Source organism: Somniosus microcephalus, chromosome 4, assembly GCF_052327205.1.
Source record: "Somniosus microcephalus isolate GS21.2 chromosome 4, FLI_Smic_1.0, whole genome shotgun sequence".
Taxonomy (NCBI): Eukaryota; Metazoa; Chordata; class Chondrichthyes; order Squaliformes; family Somniosidae; genus Somniosus; species Somniosus microcephalus.
Genome location: NC_140990.1, coordinates 114,596,828 through 114,611,032, shown reverse-complemented (window position 1 = coordinate 114,611,032; position 14,205 = coordinate 114,596,828).

The window sequence follows — 14,205 nt, the reverse complement described above, 5'->3', positions numbered from 1 at the left end:
GTACTGAATTTGGTCAGCCATAATCTCATTGAATGGCGGAGCAGGCTCGAGGGGCCGAATGGCCTACTCTTTTTCCTATCTTCTATGTTTCTATGAAGGTTATGACTCTGGCTGGGTTCAGTTCTACACTCAGTGATTCCCCTCCCTCTCCTCCCCTGAAGGTGCTGCCTCTGGCTGGGTTCAGTTCACTAAGTGGGATGCTGAAGCCCCGTCCACTAATGGGTCCTTTACAAAAATGGCCGCGCACACACTCTACCGCTTGATGAAGCAAGTCTGCGACAAACACATCTGCAGCTTTCCTTTACAAAGATGGCCGCAATCAGCCTCGGCCTATTAGCAGGAAAAAGCCCCGGAGTTGCCGCCTACACCAGGTGTTTATGAAGCCCTCCCACCGAGTGCGTTACCTCCCTGCGCCCCACTGAATCGTAATCGACGCAAAAATCGCATCTCCCGCCTTTGTCCACTTCTGTACCCGCACAGCTCGTCTCAGTGACACTGCGCATGCGCCGAATATTGGCGGGTAGTGCGCCTGCGCACTGTGCTCTTCCAGTTGTTATCAGGCACATTCTCCCCCGAAGGGCATGCTGGGGACAAGCCCCGCCATTGAAAGTGCCAATTCGTGAATGGAGAATGAGTTTCCGTGATCCGAGAGAGAGAAAATTAATCAGTAATTCACACAGAAACCCACTTTGCCATGGTTCTGTCCTGGATGTGATTAACAGAATCCAAACCCCTGCAGTCACCTGTGAACTCACTGGAGTCTCAGCAGGTGGGGTGAATTTCTTCCCACACACAGGCTATTGAAACCGCCTCTCTCCAGCATCAATGCGCTGATCGTGCATCAGCTTCTTTGAACTTTGAAAGCTTTTCTCACATTCAGAGTATTTACAGCAACAGTTCTCAATGTGGACACTCTGGAGTGTCAACAGGTGGGACAACGGAGTGAATCCCTTCCCACACGTGACATTTCTAAACGGTCTCGCTCAGGTGTGACTGTGCTGGTGTGTCAGTAAATGGGATGGTCGATGGAATCACTTTCCACATACAGAGCAGTGAATAGATTCTCCCCCTTATGAACATGTTAGTGTTGGAATGGATGAGATAAGTGAATGACTAAAGATGCTGAGGAGAAAAGACAAGGAAGCAGTGCAGGAAAGTGATTGGGGTAAGGATAACCAGATTGTGTCAGGAAGGGACAGTGCGTACAGACAAAGGAGTGCATTAACAAATAGGGTCCGGGTAAGAAAAAATACTAATAAGACAAATAGGGGCATAGTACAAAAAAATGTTAAGATGTCTAAAAATGTTAAAAGGACAAATTTAAAGGCACTATATCTGAATGCACGAAGCATTCGTAATAAGGTAGACGAATTAACAGCGCAAACAGATACAATATAATTGCGATTATGGAGACATAGCTGCAGGGTTACCAAGGCTGGGAGCTGAATATCCAAGGATATTCGATATTTAGGAAGGATAGGCGAAAAGGAAAAGGAGGTGGGGTGGCCTTGTTAGTAAAGGATGAATTCAGAGCACTAGTGAGAAAGGATATTGGCACAGAAAATCAAGATGTAGAATCAGTCTGGGTGGAGCTAAGAAGCAGCAAGGGGCAGAAAACATTGGTGGGAGTTGTCTATAGGCCTCCAAACAGTAGTGGTAATGTAGGGGATGGCATAAAACAGGAAATGAGAGATGCATGTAACAAGGGTACTACAGTAATCAGCGTGACTTTAATCTACATCGAGACTGGCCAAACCAAATTAGCAATACTACTGTAGAGGATGAATTCCTGGAGTGTGTACGAGATGTTTTTTTAGACTAGTACATTGAGGAGCCAACTAGGGAACAGGCAATCCAAGATTGGGTATTGTGCAATGAAAAGGGGTTGATTAATAATCTTGTTGTGCGGGGTCCTTTAGGGAAGAGTGACCATAACATGATAGAATTCTTCATTAAGATGGAAAGTGAAGAGGTCCAATCCGAAACTAGGGTCCTAAATCTAAACAAAGGAAACTACGAAGGTATGAGGAGTGAGTTGGCTATGATAGATTGGGGAGCTTCATTAAAAAGCATGATGGTGGATAGGCAATGGCTAACATTTAGGAACGAATGCATGAATTGCAACAGTTATACATTCCTTTCTGGCGCAAAATCACAAAAGGAAAAGTGGCCCAACCATGGCTAACAAAAGAAATTAAGGATGGTATTAGATCCAAAGAGAAGTCATATAAAGCTGCCAGAAAAAGTAGCAAGCCTGAGGATTGGGGACAGTTTAGAGTTCAGCAAAAAAGGAACAAGAGATTGACTGAGAGGGGAAAGATAGAGTATAAGAGTAAACTTGCAAGGAACATAAAAGCAGACTGTAAAAGCTTCTACACGTATGTAAAAAGAGAAAGATTAGTGAAGACAAATGTAGGCCCCTTACAGTCAGAAACTGGAGAATTTATAATGGGGAACAAGGAAATGTAGGAACAATTAAACAAATACTTTGGTTCGGTCTTCACAGAAGAGGACACAAATAACTTCCCAGAAATGCTAGGGAACCAAGGGTTTAGTGAAATGGAGGAATTAAAGGAAATTAGTATTAGTAAAAAAAGTGTGCTGGAGAAATTAATGGGACTGAAAGCTGATAAATCCCCAGGGCATGATAATCCACACCCCAGAGTACCAAAAGAGGTAGCCATGGAAATACTGGATACATTGGTTGTCCTCTTCCAAAATTCCATAGATTATGGAACAGTTCCTGCAGGTTGCAGGGTGGCAAATGTAACCCCACTATTTAAAAAAGGAAGAGAGAAAACAGGGAACTACAGACCGGTTAGCCTAACATCAGTAGTAGGGAATGGCTAGAGTCTATTATAAAGCATGTGATAACAGTACACTTAAAAAATATCAGCAGGATTAGACAAAGTCAACATGGATATATGAAAGGGAAATCTTGTTTGACAAACCTACTGGAGATTTTTGAAGATGTAACTGGTAGAATAGATAAGGGAGAACCAGTGGATGTGGTGTATTTGGATTTTCAGAAGGCCTTTGATAAAGTCCCACATAAGAAGTTAGTGTGCAAAACTAAACACCTCGGATTGGGGTTAATATACTGGCATGGATTGAAAATTGGTTAACAGACAGGAAACAGAGAGTAGGAATAAATGGGTCTTTTTCAGGGTGGCAGGCGGTGACTAGTGGGGTACCGCAGGGATCAGTGCTTGGGCCCCAGCTATTCACAATACATATCAATGATTTGGATGAGGGAACCAAATGTAATATTTCCAAGTTTGCTGATGACACGAAACTAGGTGGGATTATAAGTTGTGAGGAGGTTGAAGAGAGGCTGCAATGTGATTTAGACAAGTTGAGTGAGTGGGAAATTACAAGGCAAATGCAGTATAACGTGGATAAATGTGAAGTTATCCACTTCGGTAGGAAAAACAGAAAGGCAGAGTTTTATTTAAATGGTGCTAGATTGGGAAATGCTGATGGAGAAAGGGACCTGGGTGTCTTTGTACACCAGTCACTGAAAGCAAACACAGGTTCAGCAAGCAGTTAGGAAGGCAAATGGTATGTTGGCCTTCATTACAAGAGGATGAGAGTACAGGAGCAAGGATGTCTTACTACAGTTATACAGGGCCTTGGTAAGACCACACCTGGAGTACTGTGTGCAGTTTTGGTCTCCTGACCTAAGAAAGGATATAATTGCCATAGAGAGAGTGCAGCGAAGGTTCACCAGACTGATTCCTGGGATGGCAGGACTGTCGTATGAGGAGAGATTGGGTCGACTAGGCCTGTATTCACTAGAGTTTAGAAGAATGAAAGGGGATCTCACTGAAACGTATACAATTCTGACAGGGCTAGACAGACAGGATGCAGGGAGGATGTTTCTCCTGGCTGGGGGGTCTAGAACGAGGGGTCACGGTCTCAGGATACGGGGTAGGACATTTAGGACATGAGATGAGGAGAAATGTCTTCACTCAGAGGTGGTGAACCTGTGGAATTCTCTACCACAGAAGGGTGTGGAGGCCAAGTCACTGAATATATTTCAGAAGGAGATAGATAGATTTCTAGACACAAAAGGCATCAAGGGGTATGGGGAGTGAGCGGGAATATGGTATTAGACAGAGGATCAGCCATGATCATAGTGAATGGCAGAGCAGGCTCGAAGGACCGAATGGCCTACTCCTGCTCCTAATTTTCTGTTACATGTCAAGCTTTAATTTGAGTGTCCATTTACCAAATACACTAACCATGATGACAGAAGGCTATTATAAAATTGACAAATGCGTTTCTTTCACCCATTCCAGGACTCCCCAGATGAGCCATGGGGGATTTCCTGCTCTTTATTACAGGGGGTCACGGCTGCTAGCTGCCGGTGCAAAGATGAGGTCAAGGCCCACCTTGATATTCGGCTCCCTTGTGCACATGACAATCCATCCTCCCGCAAGAAGCGAGACTCCCTCCTTAGCCAACCCCCGAAGGGATATTGTAAACGATTGAAAATTGACTACACAGGCGAGCTGCCCCAGACGGCATGGGCAAATAAATATTTTCTAGTTACTGTTGATTATTTCCTTTCGTGGGTCGAAGCTATTCCTTTTCGTCACTGTACTGCTTTAGCGACTGCGAAAGCACTTCTTGAACAAGCTCTTTCGCGGTGATGTATAACACAGGCAACAGACAGCGACTGAAATAAAACTGAGAGCTGGGAGACTCGCCATCTTCTGGAAGGACCTGTAAATGACTTGTAGGGACACGTACACCTAAAAGATTTATCGGGTGGATTGAAACTCCCGATTATTCCTACTGTTAAGCTTTTCTTCTGTATCTTTGCCTTTCTATTTATGTACTTGAATGTGTGTTGAATTTGTAGTCTGCGGTGCTAAGAGAAATGATACACGATTTTACTAATCACAAGTCAGGTTATTTAGATGAATTAACAGCGACAGTGCGGGAAGATGATAGGACGGTGCGGGAAGATGATGGGACGGTGCGGGAAGATGATGGGACAGTGCTCGAACAATTACAGGGCTGGCCTAAAAGAATAAACAGGCAGACAGGGGATGGTGCTACAGAACAAGCAGGGTCAGTGACTGAACTGGCAGAAGGGGTCGGGCAGATTAGCAATAAAATTAATACAGTATGAATATCTGGAAATCAGATGGGGATATGGATCGGGGCAATGTGCGAAGATTCAGATCGGTGTATGATACCATGGAGCCTTGCAAGAGGAATGACATTATTTTGGGACTGAATCCTGGGACAACAGCAATACATAGAATTAGAAAGAACAGAAACAGACCATTCGGCCCAACTAGTCTGTGCTGCTGTTTATGATTCACACCAGTCTCCTCCCATTGCATCGACCTCATCTCAACCTCTCAGCATATCTTTCTATTCCTGTTTCGCTCGTGTACTCGTCTCTTTCCCTTTGAAAGCATTTAAGCTATTTGTCTCAACGTCTTCCTGTGGCAGCGAGTTCCACTTTCTAACCACACAGTAAAGATATTTCTCCTTATTTCCCTATTTGATTTATTAGCTCTTTTATTTATGGCCCCTTGTTTTGTATTCTCCCACAAGTGGAAGCGTTCTCTCCACCTCTCACCAAGCCATTCATAATTTAAAGACGTCGATCAGGTCTCTTCTGAAGAGAAAACCACAACCTGTTCATTCTTTCCAATAGCTAATCTCAGTTCTGGTGCCAACCTTGCAAATGTTTTTGGCACTTCCTGAAGCGAGGAACATAAGAAATAGGAGCAGGAGTTGGTCATTTGACCCTTGGAGCCTGGTCCGCCATTCAATAAGGTCATGGCTGATCATCTACCTCATCGCCACTTTCCTTCACTATCCGCATATCCCTCGATTCCATTAATACTCAAAAATCTATCGATCTCGGTCTTGAATCTACTCAATGATGAGCCTTCACAGCCCTCTGGGTTAGAGATTCCCAAAGATTCACCACCCTGAGTGAAGACATTTCTCCGCATCTCAGTCTCCGAATAAAGGGTCAGCCATTTAGGACTGTGACCCCTGGTTCTAGAGTCCCCAGCCAGGGGGAAGATCCTCCTGCATCTACCCTGTCAGACTTCAATGAGATCACCTGTGATTACAGCTTATGAGAAACTCTACACGCACGGGGCCCTTCATGTGGTCAACATTCTCGCTTACACCAACCAGAATGACTAAAATTGGAGATTAGATATTGCTGCCTGCAAGGGCCCACAATGTCACAGAAATTCAAGTAAACATTGCCCCCGACAGAAGCAGACTGTTGTAAGTGACGGGAATGTTAGCACGGACAGGAAACTAGGCTTCGAGAATGCAACCAGGTTATTTTGGAGCCTCAAGTTGGGAAATGCAAGTATAGGTGTAGAAAGTAGAAAACCCATGGTGAGCTTTGTAAATATGTCCACATATTAACACGAATCAGCTGCCGGTTATACAGGGACAGGCCTGGAAAAGGTGGAAACATTCTCATTAGCCATCCAATAGAAAATATAGCAAATCAGACAGAGACAGGAGAACTTATAATGGGGAATGAGGAAATGGCAGAGGAATTAAATACTTTGTTTGTCTTCAGTGGAAGACAAAAAAAACTCCCAGAAATACGAGAAAACCACAGGTATAGCAAGAATGAAGAAGTTAAAGAAATTAGTAAAAAAAAAATAGTACTAGCAAAATTAATGGGACTAAAAATCGATAAATCCCAAGGACCGGATGACCTACATCCTAGGGTTTTGAAAGAGGTGGCCGTTAGTATAGTGGACGCATTAGTTGTCATCTTCCAAAATTCTATAGATACTGGAACGATTCCTGCAGATTGGAGGATAGCAAATGTAACCCCGCTATTTACAAAAGGAGGGAGAGAGAAAACGGGGGAACTACAGACCTGTTAGCCTCACATCAGTAGTTGGGAAAATGCTGGAATCGGTCATAAAGGATGCAATATCTGTGCACTTAGAAACTAATAGTAAGATTGGGCAGAGTCAACATGGATTTATGAAAGGGAAGTCCTGTTTGACAAACCTATTGGAGGATGTAACTAGTGGAGTAGACAAAGGGGAACCGGTAGATGTGGCATATTTGGATTTTCAAAAGGCCTTCGATAAGGTCACAAGAGGTTGGTGAACAACATTAGGGCACATGGATTTGGGGGTAATATACTAGCATGGATTGAAAATTGGTTAACAGACAAAACAAAGTAGGGATAAATGGGTCTTTCAGGATGGCAGGCTGTGAATAGTGGGGTACCGCATGGAGCGGTGCTTGGGCCCCAGCTATTACAATCTATCAATGATTTGGATGAGGGGGACAATCTGTATCAATGATTTGGATGAGGGGGACTAAGTGTAACAATTCCAAATTTGCTGCTGATGAAGTTAGGTGGCAGTGTCAGTTGAGGATGTGAAGAGGCTTCAAGGGGATCTCGACAGGCTCAGTGAGTGGGCAAAAACATGGCAGATGGAATATAATGTGGATAAACCTTGGTAGAAAAAAAAAGGCACAGTATTTCCTAAATGGCAAAAGATTGGGAAATGCAGATGCTCAAAAGGGACCTGGCTGTCCTTGTACATGAGTCACTGAAAGTGAATGTGCAGGTGCAGCAAGCCATTAGGAAGGCAAATGATATGCTGGCCTTCATTACAAGAGGATTTGTGTACAAGAGTAAAGAAGTCTTACTCCAATTAGATAGGGCCTTGGTGAGACCACACCTGGAGTACTGTCTATAATTTTGGTCTCCTTACCCAAGGAAGGATCTACTTGCCCGAGGAAGTGCAACGAAGGTTCACGAAATTGATTCCTGGGATGGTGGGACTGTCGTATTAGAAGAGATTGAGTAAACGAGGCTTGTATTCTCTTGAATTCAGAAGAATGAGGGGGGATCTCATTGAAGTGTACAAAATTATTACAGGGCTTGATAGGGTGGATGCTGGGAGAATGTTTCCCTTGGCTGGAGAGTCTAGAACCAGGGGCCACTCAGGACTGAGATGAGAAAACATTTCTTCAGAGGGTGGTGAATCTTTGGAATTCTCGGGAGGCTCAGTCATGTGTATATTCAAAACAGAAGTCGATAGATTTCTGACTAGTAAGAGCATCAAGGGATATGGCGATAGGGCCGGTGAATGGAATTGAGGCAGATCAGCCATGATCTCATTGAATGGCAGAGCAGGCTCGAAGGGCTGAATAGCCTACTCCTGCTCCTATTTCTTCTCTTGTGACTGTGATGTGGGATGAATAGGCTTGTTTTAGGAATTTACTGGGAAGAGATAAAATGGACATAACCCATCCACGGTTACTCGTTAGTGATTAAACAGAGGTCACTGTGCAGGCGACATTGCATTTCCTACATTGCAACAGTGACTAGACGTCAAAAAGTGTTTCATTGGCTGTGAAATTCTTTAGGACGTCCCCCGGTCGTGAAAGGCGCGATACAAGTGCAAATCTTTAGGCCTGTTGGAGAGAAAGTACACTGACATAATAGCGTTAACCCAGGACCAAATTAACCATATACAAAAGGTAGAGCTCCTGGGGGGGTGGGACTGTGTTAGTCTTAGCAGTTAATGACGACACACTGTCTAGCTGCTGACGGGAGTCACTGGTATGTGATTTATAATGTTAGAACTGGTATTTACCTCATACACGGCGTATAATGGGTTAGGTTATTATCTCAGTGACGATTTAATATACGGTGCTCACTAGAGTTTCAATGTTTCCTATTAGAGGTAAAGTATGTACAGCAATACTCCCCCCAATCTCTCCCATTGTGACATTTTATTTGGAGGAAGTAAGTGGGAAGGAGACTGGTTGGGCTGCTGATCAACCTGGAGACAAATGGATGTGGAGAGGGACTGTACGTTCTGACACCGCTCTCATTTACAGACGCTCCCTGAACCATAATTTCTGCTTTCCAAGTGTTTATCTTAAAAAAACTGCATTGAAAGCCAGTGTGCTGTTCGGCAGTGTCGTGGTCATGTCACTAATAATCCAGATAACGGGTTTAAAATCGCACTAGGCTTGTGAATTTGAGTCCAGTTTATAATAAAAGTTGACATCCGAAAAAAACTGACCACGATGCTGTCAGATTGTCGTAACTACCCAAATGGTTCGCTAATGTCTTTTAGGAAAAGGAAGCTGCCGTCCTTACCTGGTCTGGCCTATGTGATTCCAGTCTCAGCAACACGGCTGGTCTCGGAAGTGCCCCAGCAAGCCATTCAGTTGCATCACATCGCGGCAAATACCACCGTCACTGGGTCAAACAGCGCTGTGGGAGCACCTTCACCACAGGGACTGCAGCGGTTCAAGGCGGCAGCCCATCACCACCTGCTCAGGGCAACAATTACCTGCCTTGCTTGTGACACCCTTATCCCGAGAATGACACGAACATAAGAAATAAGGGTAGGAATAGGCCATTCGGCCCCCGAGCCTGCTCCGCCATTCAATAAGATCATGGCTGATCGGATCTTAGCCTCAACTCCACTTCCCAGCCCCAACTCCCCATAACCCTCGACTCCCTTCCTATTCAGAAATCTGTATCTCCACTTGAAAAGAAATCCACCAACTCCACCACCACAGCTCTCTGGGGTAGAGAATGCCAAAGATTTGCGACCCTCAGAAATCCCTCCTCAGTTTTAAATGGGCGACTCCTTATTCTGAAACTATGCCCCCTAGTTCTGGATTCCCCACGAGGGGAGCATCCTCGCTGCATCTACCTTGTCAAGCCCTCAGAATCTTACGTTTTAATAAGATCATGTAGGAACGGGCGTTCCTATCTGAATAAGGTATTCGACTCGATGAATCAAATCAACAGTTTTTAATGAATGAAGTTAACAGGGAAACTACAGAAGAAACGGTACACAGGTCTATTCAGCTTGCTGGGCACTCGACGACGACTGGAAGATTCTGGAAGCTGACGTCATGAGGTCATCGCGTTCTTCGCGCCACTGGTGGTCACGTGATCAGCGTCATGACGTCATCACGGAGTGCAGGAAAACAATACAGTAGTTAACAGGCAGTTTGAAGGTGCAGTCCGCAGCTGCAGTACACTGTAGTTAAAGGGATTATTACTAATTGTAACAGGCGCCCCCCCCAGAATCCACTTTAATGGACATTGTCAACCGAGTAGGAGGCTTAATGATCCTGGCTGAACGGCGATAAAACTCCGGCAGCGGAAACGGGACGTTAGTAGAAGAAGCAGTGCCGGATTGCGGCAGAAACGGTGTCTCGGGCGGGGCAGAAATGGTAGGCTGGGGTGCAGCTGCATCAGAGGCCGGATCGGGCTGTCCGACAGCGGGCTGGTGCACGGCTGGTCTGGCGGCCGGCCGCGGTGAGGCAGCCACGACAGGCTCACTCTGATCCAGGTGGGCTGGTTTGAGCCGGTCGATAGAGACGGTATCAGACTTTCCGACTTCGACTGAAAAACTTTTCCCCCGATGAGATGACACGAAAAGGTCCGATATACTGTGGCTTGAGTGGGTCTCTGTGACCATCCTGTCGAATAAAGACAGACATAGTCCGAACTCATGAGCTCTGTCGGGATGCGAGGCCTCTGTGTCAGGCTGTGAGGTTGGGATGGGCAGGAAATTCCTAGCCGCCGCCTGATGAAGTAGGAGCTGTTGAGCTGCGGACCATGGTTCGGTGTGCGGAGGGAGAAAATCACCTGGCACCCAGAGTGTCTGGCCATAAACCAGTTCAGCCGATGAAGACTGAAAATCCTCCTTTGGTGCTATCCGGAGGCCTAGCATCACCCATGGGAGCCTGTCCACCTAGTTGGGGCCCTCAAGTTGGCTGGATTGACAATAAGGCAGTGTTGGCTGAGTCGGGCGAAAAGTGTACGTAAATGTGCCATGTGAGCTGTCGTATCCTTGCTGGCTATTAGGATGTCATCCAAATATACAAAAATGAAGGGCAGGTCCCGTAATGGAGTCCATCAAACGCTGGAATGCTTGCGCTGCGTTTTTCAGACCGAATGGCATGCGGAGGAACTCAAAAAGGCCGAACAGAGTGATGACTGCTGTTTTGGGGACGTGTGGAGGGTGCACCGGAACTTGGCGATATCCACGAACTAGATCCACTTTAGAAAATAGTGTTACCAGCCAGATGTGCCGAAAATCTTGGATGTGGGGAATAGGGTACCTGTCCGGTGTCATGGCGTCATTTAAGAGTCTGTAATCCCTGCAAGGTCGCCATCCGCCACCTGGTTTGGGTAAAATATGCAGTGGGGAGGACCAAGGGCTGTCCGAACGCTGGATGATCCAGAGGTGCTCCATGGTCTGGAACTCAGCCTGTGCAGCTGCCAGCTTCTAATCACCATGCCTGAGCATAAACGGATGCTCCGGTCGTGGAGATATGGTGCTCCACCCTGTGCCGTGTGCTTGCAGCCCAAAAAAAGTGGGCCTGGTGAGCTCCGGGAATTCGCCGAGCAGACGCGTAAACCTGTCTTGCGATAGAACCGCACAGGCCACGGCGGTGCTGCGGTGGCAGGGCACTGCGTGGAAAGTGGATGCATTAATGAGTCAGCAGTGTTGGACGTCGACCAGCAGACGGTTGGCACAGAAAAAAAATCAGCCCCCAGGATGGCCTGCGAGACCTTAGCTGTAATAAAGTCGCAGACAAAACGCTGACCGGCGAAGGTTAAGTTTACCGTCCCTTTCCCGAACGTACGCATGGCAGCGCCATTTATTGCCACGAGGGAAGGCCCCTGGCCACCAGATAGTAGGTCCAGCTTTGAAGCTGGGAGGATGCTGCACTGTGAACCAGTGTTGCACAGGAATCGTTGGCCCATAACGGAATCCATAACATAAATGAGTTTGCCCGCTGAGCCCGCCCCCATAACTAACTTGCTGTGCTTTAGACCTTGTCGTCCATCCGGGAGGACGCGGGCTTGTTGGAGTGGTTTTTTTTTTCTTGAGGGAAACTGCAAGGAGGCCGGCAGCATCGAGCATTGGCGCCAAAACGGGCGTGGTACGCGCACCATCCTGCTGGGGGAGGGCTGGGCTTCGCTCGCATGGGGGACAGGCACCTCGTGGCTCCACAACATTGCTGAGTAACAGTAAATATCTTGTCCGCCTCTGCAGCGAGTTCAGCACCGTCTGTGATGGCAGTGTTGGCCAAGGCCACCTGAACCGGTTCGGGAAGCTGGCAGAGGAAAAGCTCACGGAATAAAAAATATTGGAGTTCCATGCCCAACAGCGTGAGCATTTGACTCATCAGCTCTGACGGTTTTGAGTCCGAGGCCGGGCATGGAAATAAGCTTGCGTGCCCGCTCCGACTCAAGATCAAATACCTGTAGCAAACGGGCTTCAAGCACTTCGTACTTGCCCTCCTCCGGTGGGCTTCCAAGGATGCTGATGACCCGCGAGGCCGTGGCACTGTCGAGAGCGGCGGCACTGTCGAGAGCGGCAACCACATAACGGGTCACATCCGCTGTGACCTCCCTGAGAGCGCACGGTGCTTCTGCCTGGAAAAACCATGCTGTTGGATGCTGTTCCCAGAACTGCAGCAGTTTAAGGGCGATGGCGTTCGTGTTCATCCTCGACTAAATTTGTCCGCCGAGATCGGGGTCACCAATGTAGGAACAGAGGTTCCTATCTGAATAAAGGTATTCGACTCGATGAATCAAATCAACAGGTTTTAATGAACAGCGAAGTTAACAGGGAAACTACAGGAGAAACAGTACACAGGTCTAGTCAGCTTGCTGGGTACTCGACGACTACTGGAAGATTCTGGAAGCTGACGTCATGACGTTCTTCACGCCACTGGCGGTCACGTGATTGGCGTCATCACGTGGAGTGCAGGAAAACACAATACAGTAGTTAACAGGCAGTTTAAAGGTGCAGTCCGCAGCTGCACTACACTAGTTAAAGGGATTATTACTAATTGTTCTGAGACCCTTGGTGGCGCCGCCACAATCACATCTTTCTTGTAAACTCCAACGATTATAGGCCCAAACCGCTCAAATTTCTCAAGACAACCCCTTCAACTCAGGAATTAACTTAAAGAACCTTCTCTGAACTGCCTCCAATGCAAATATATCCCTCCTTAAATAAAGAGACCCAAATGCCATTAAAGTCAAAACAATTTGCCTTTATATAGCGCACATAACAGTCAAAGGTCCCAAGGCGCTTCACATGAGTGGCATCAAACAATTTGACTTCGAGCCACAGAAATATTAGGACATGTGAGAAAAGCTTGGTCAAAGAGGTAGGTTTTACGGAGCCGCTTAATCAATGAGAAATAACCAGAAAGGTGGAGGGGATTAGGGAGGGTGTTCCAAAGCTTAGGGCCTAGGCAACTGAAGGCACGTCCGCCAATTGTGGAAGGATAAAAATTGGGTGTACAAGAGCGCACAGATCTCAGGGTAGCAGAGGGGTTTTAATAAACAAGGGTGAGAATTTTAAATCGAGGCGTTGCCAGACCGGGAGCCAATGCAGATCAGAGGTCACAGGGGCGATGAGTGAAGGGGGCTTGCTGAGAGTTGGGATAGTCAAAAGATTGTGGGTTCAAATCTAGGCTGCTACTCTAGTGCAGGACTGAGGCATTGCTGCACTGTTGGAGGTGCTGTTCATCTGAGAGCGGGCCTGGCCTCAGTTTGACGGAAAATGATCCTATGGCACCATTTTGAAGAACGAGGGAGTAATCCGCGGTGTCCTGGTCAATATTTCTCAGTCAAGATCACTTACGGATTATCTTGTAATTATCACATTGCGGTGCGCAAATTGACTGCCGCATTTTCTACAATACAACAGCTCAAAAGCGCTTTTAGACTGTCCCGAGGTAGCGGAAGGCGCTATATGAAATGAAAGTCAAATAAGGCGCCGAGATTGCGAACGGTTTGGTTCCGCCTCATTCAAAGCCGTCAGGGGGAGTGATGGAGTGGGTTGGCAACCGCAGATTGGGGATTCAGTCTGGCCAGTATTACAGGAAAAATGTTTGAGCATATGCTTGATGTCAGACAAGCAGCGTGACAGCTCAGTCAGGAAGGTTCGAGGGGTACCACTGCGTATCGTCAGGGTAAATGCGATACCGGCACATTTGACTGGGTTTTGAATCTGGCGGTGCTGGGCCGGCAGGGGTCCACCTGCATAAAGGCCCACGCACACCAGGGGGCGCAGGAGGTTCGCAAGCGTCTCTGGGGTCACGTGGGCCAGGCCAACCATTGACAAAGGGGGATTCCCATTGCGCTCATGGGAATCCATTTACATAGGGAACCCT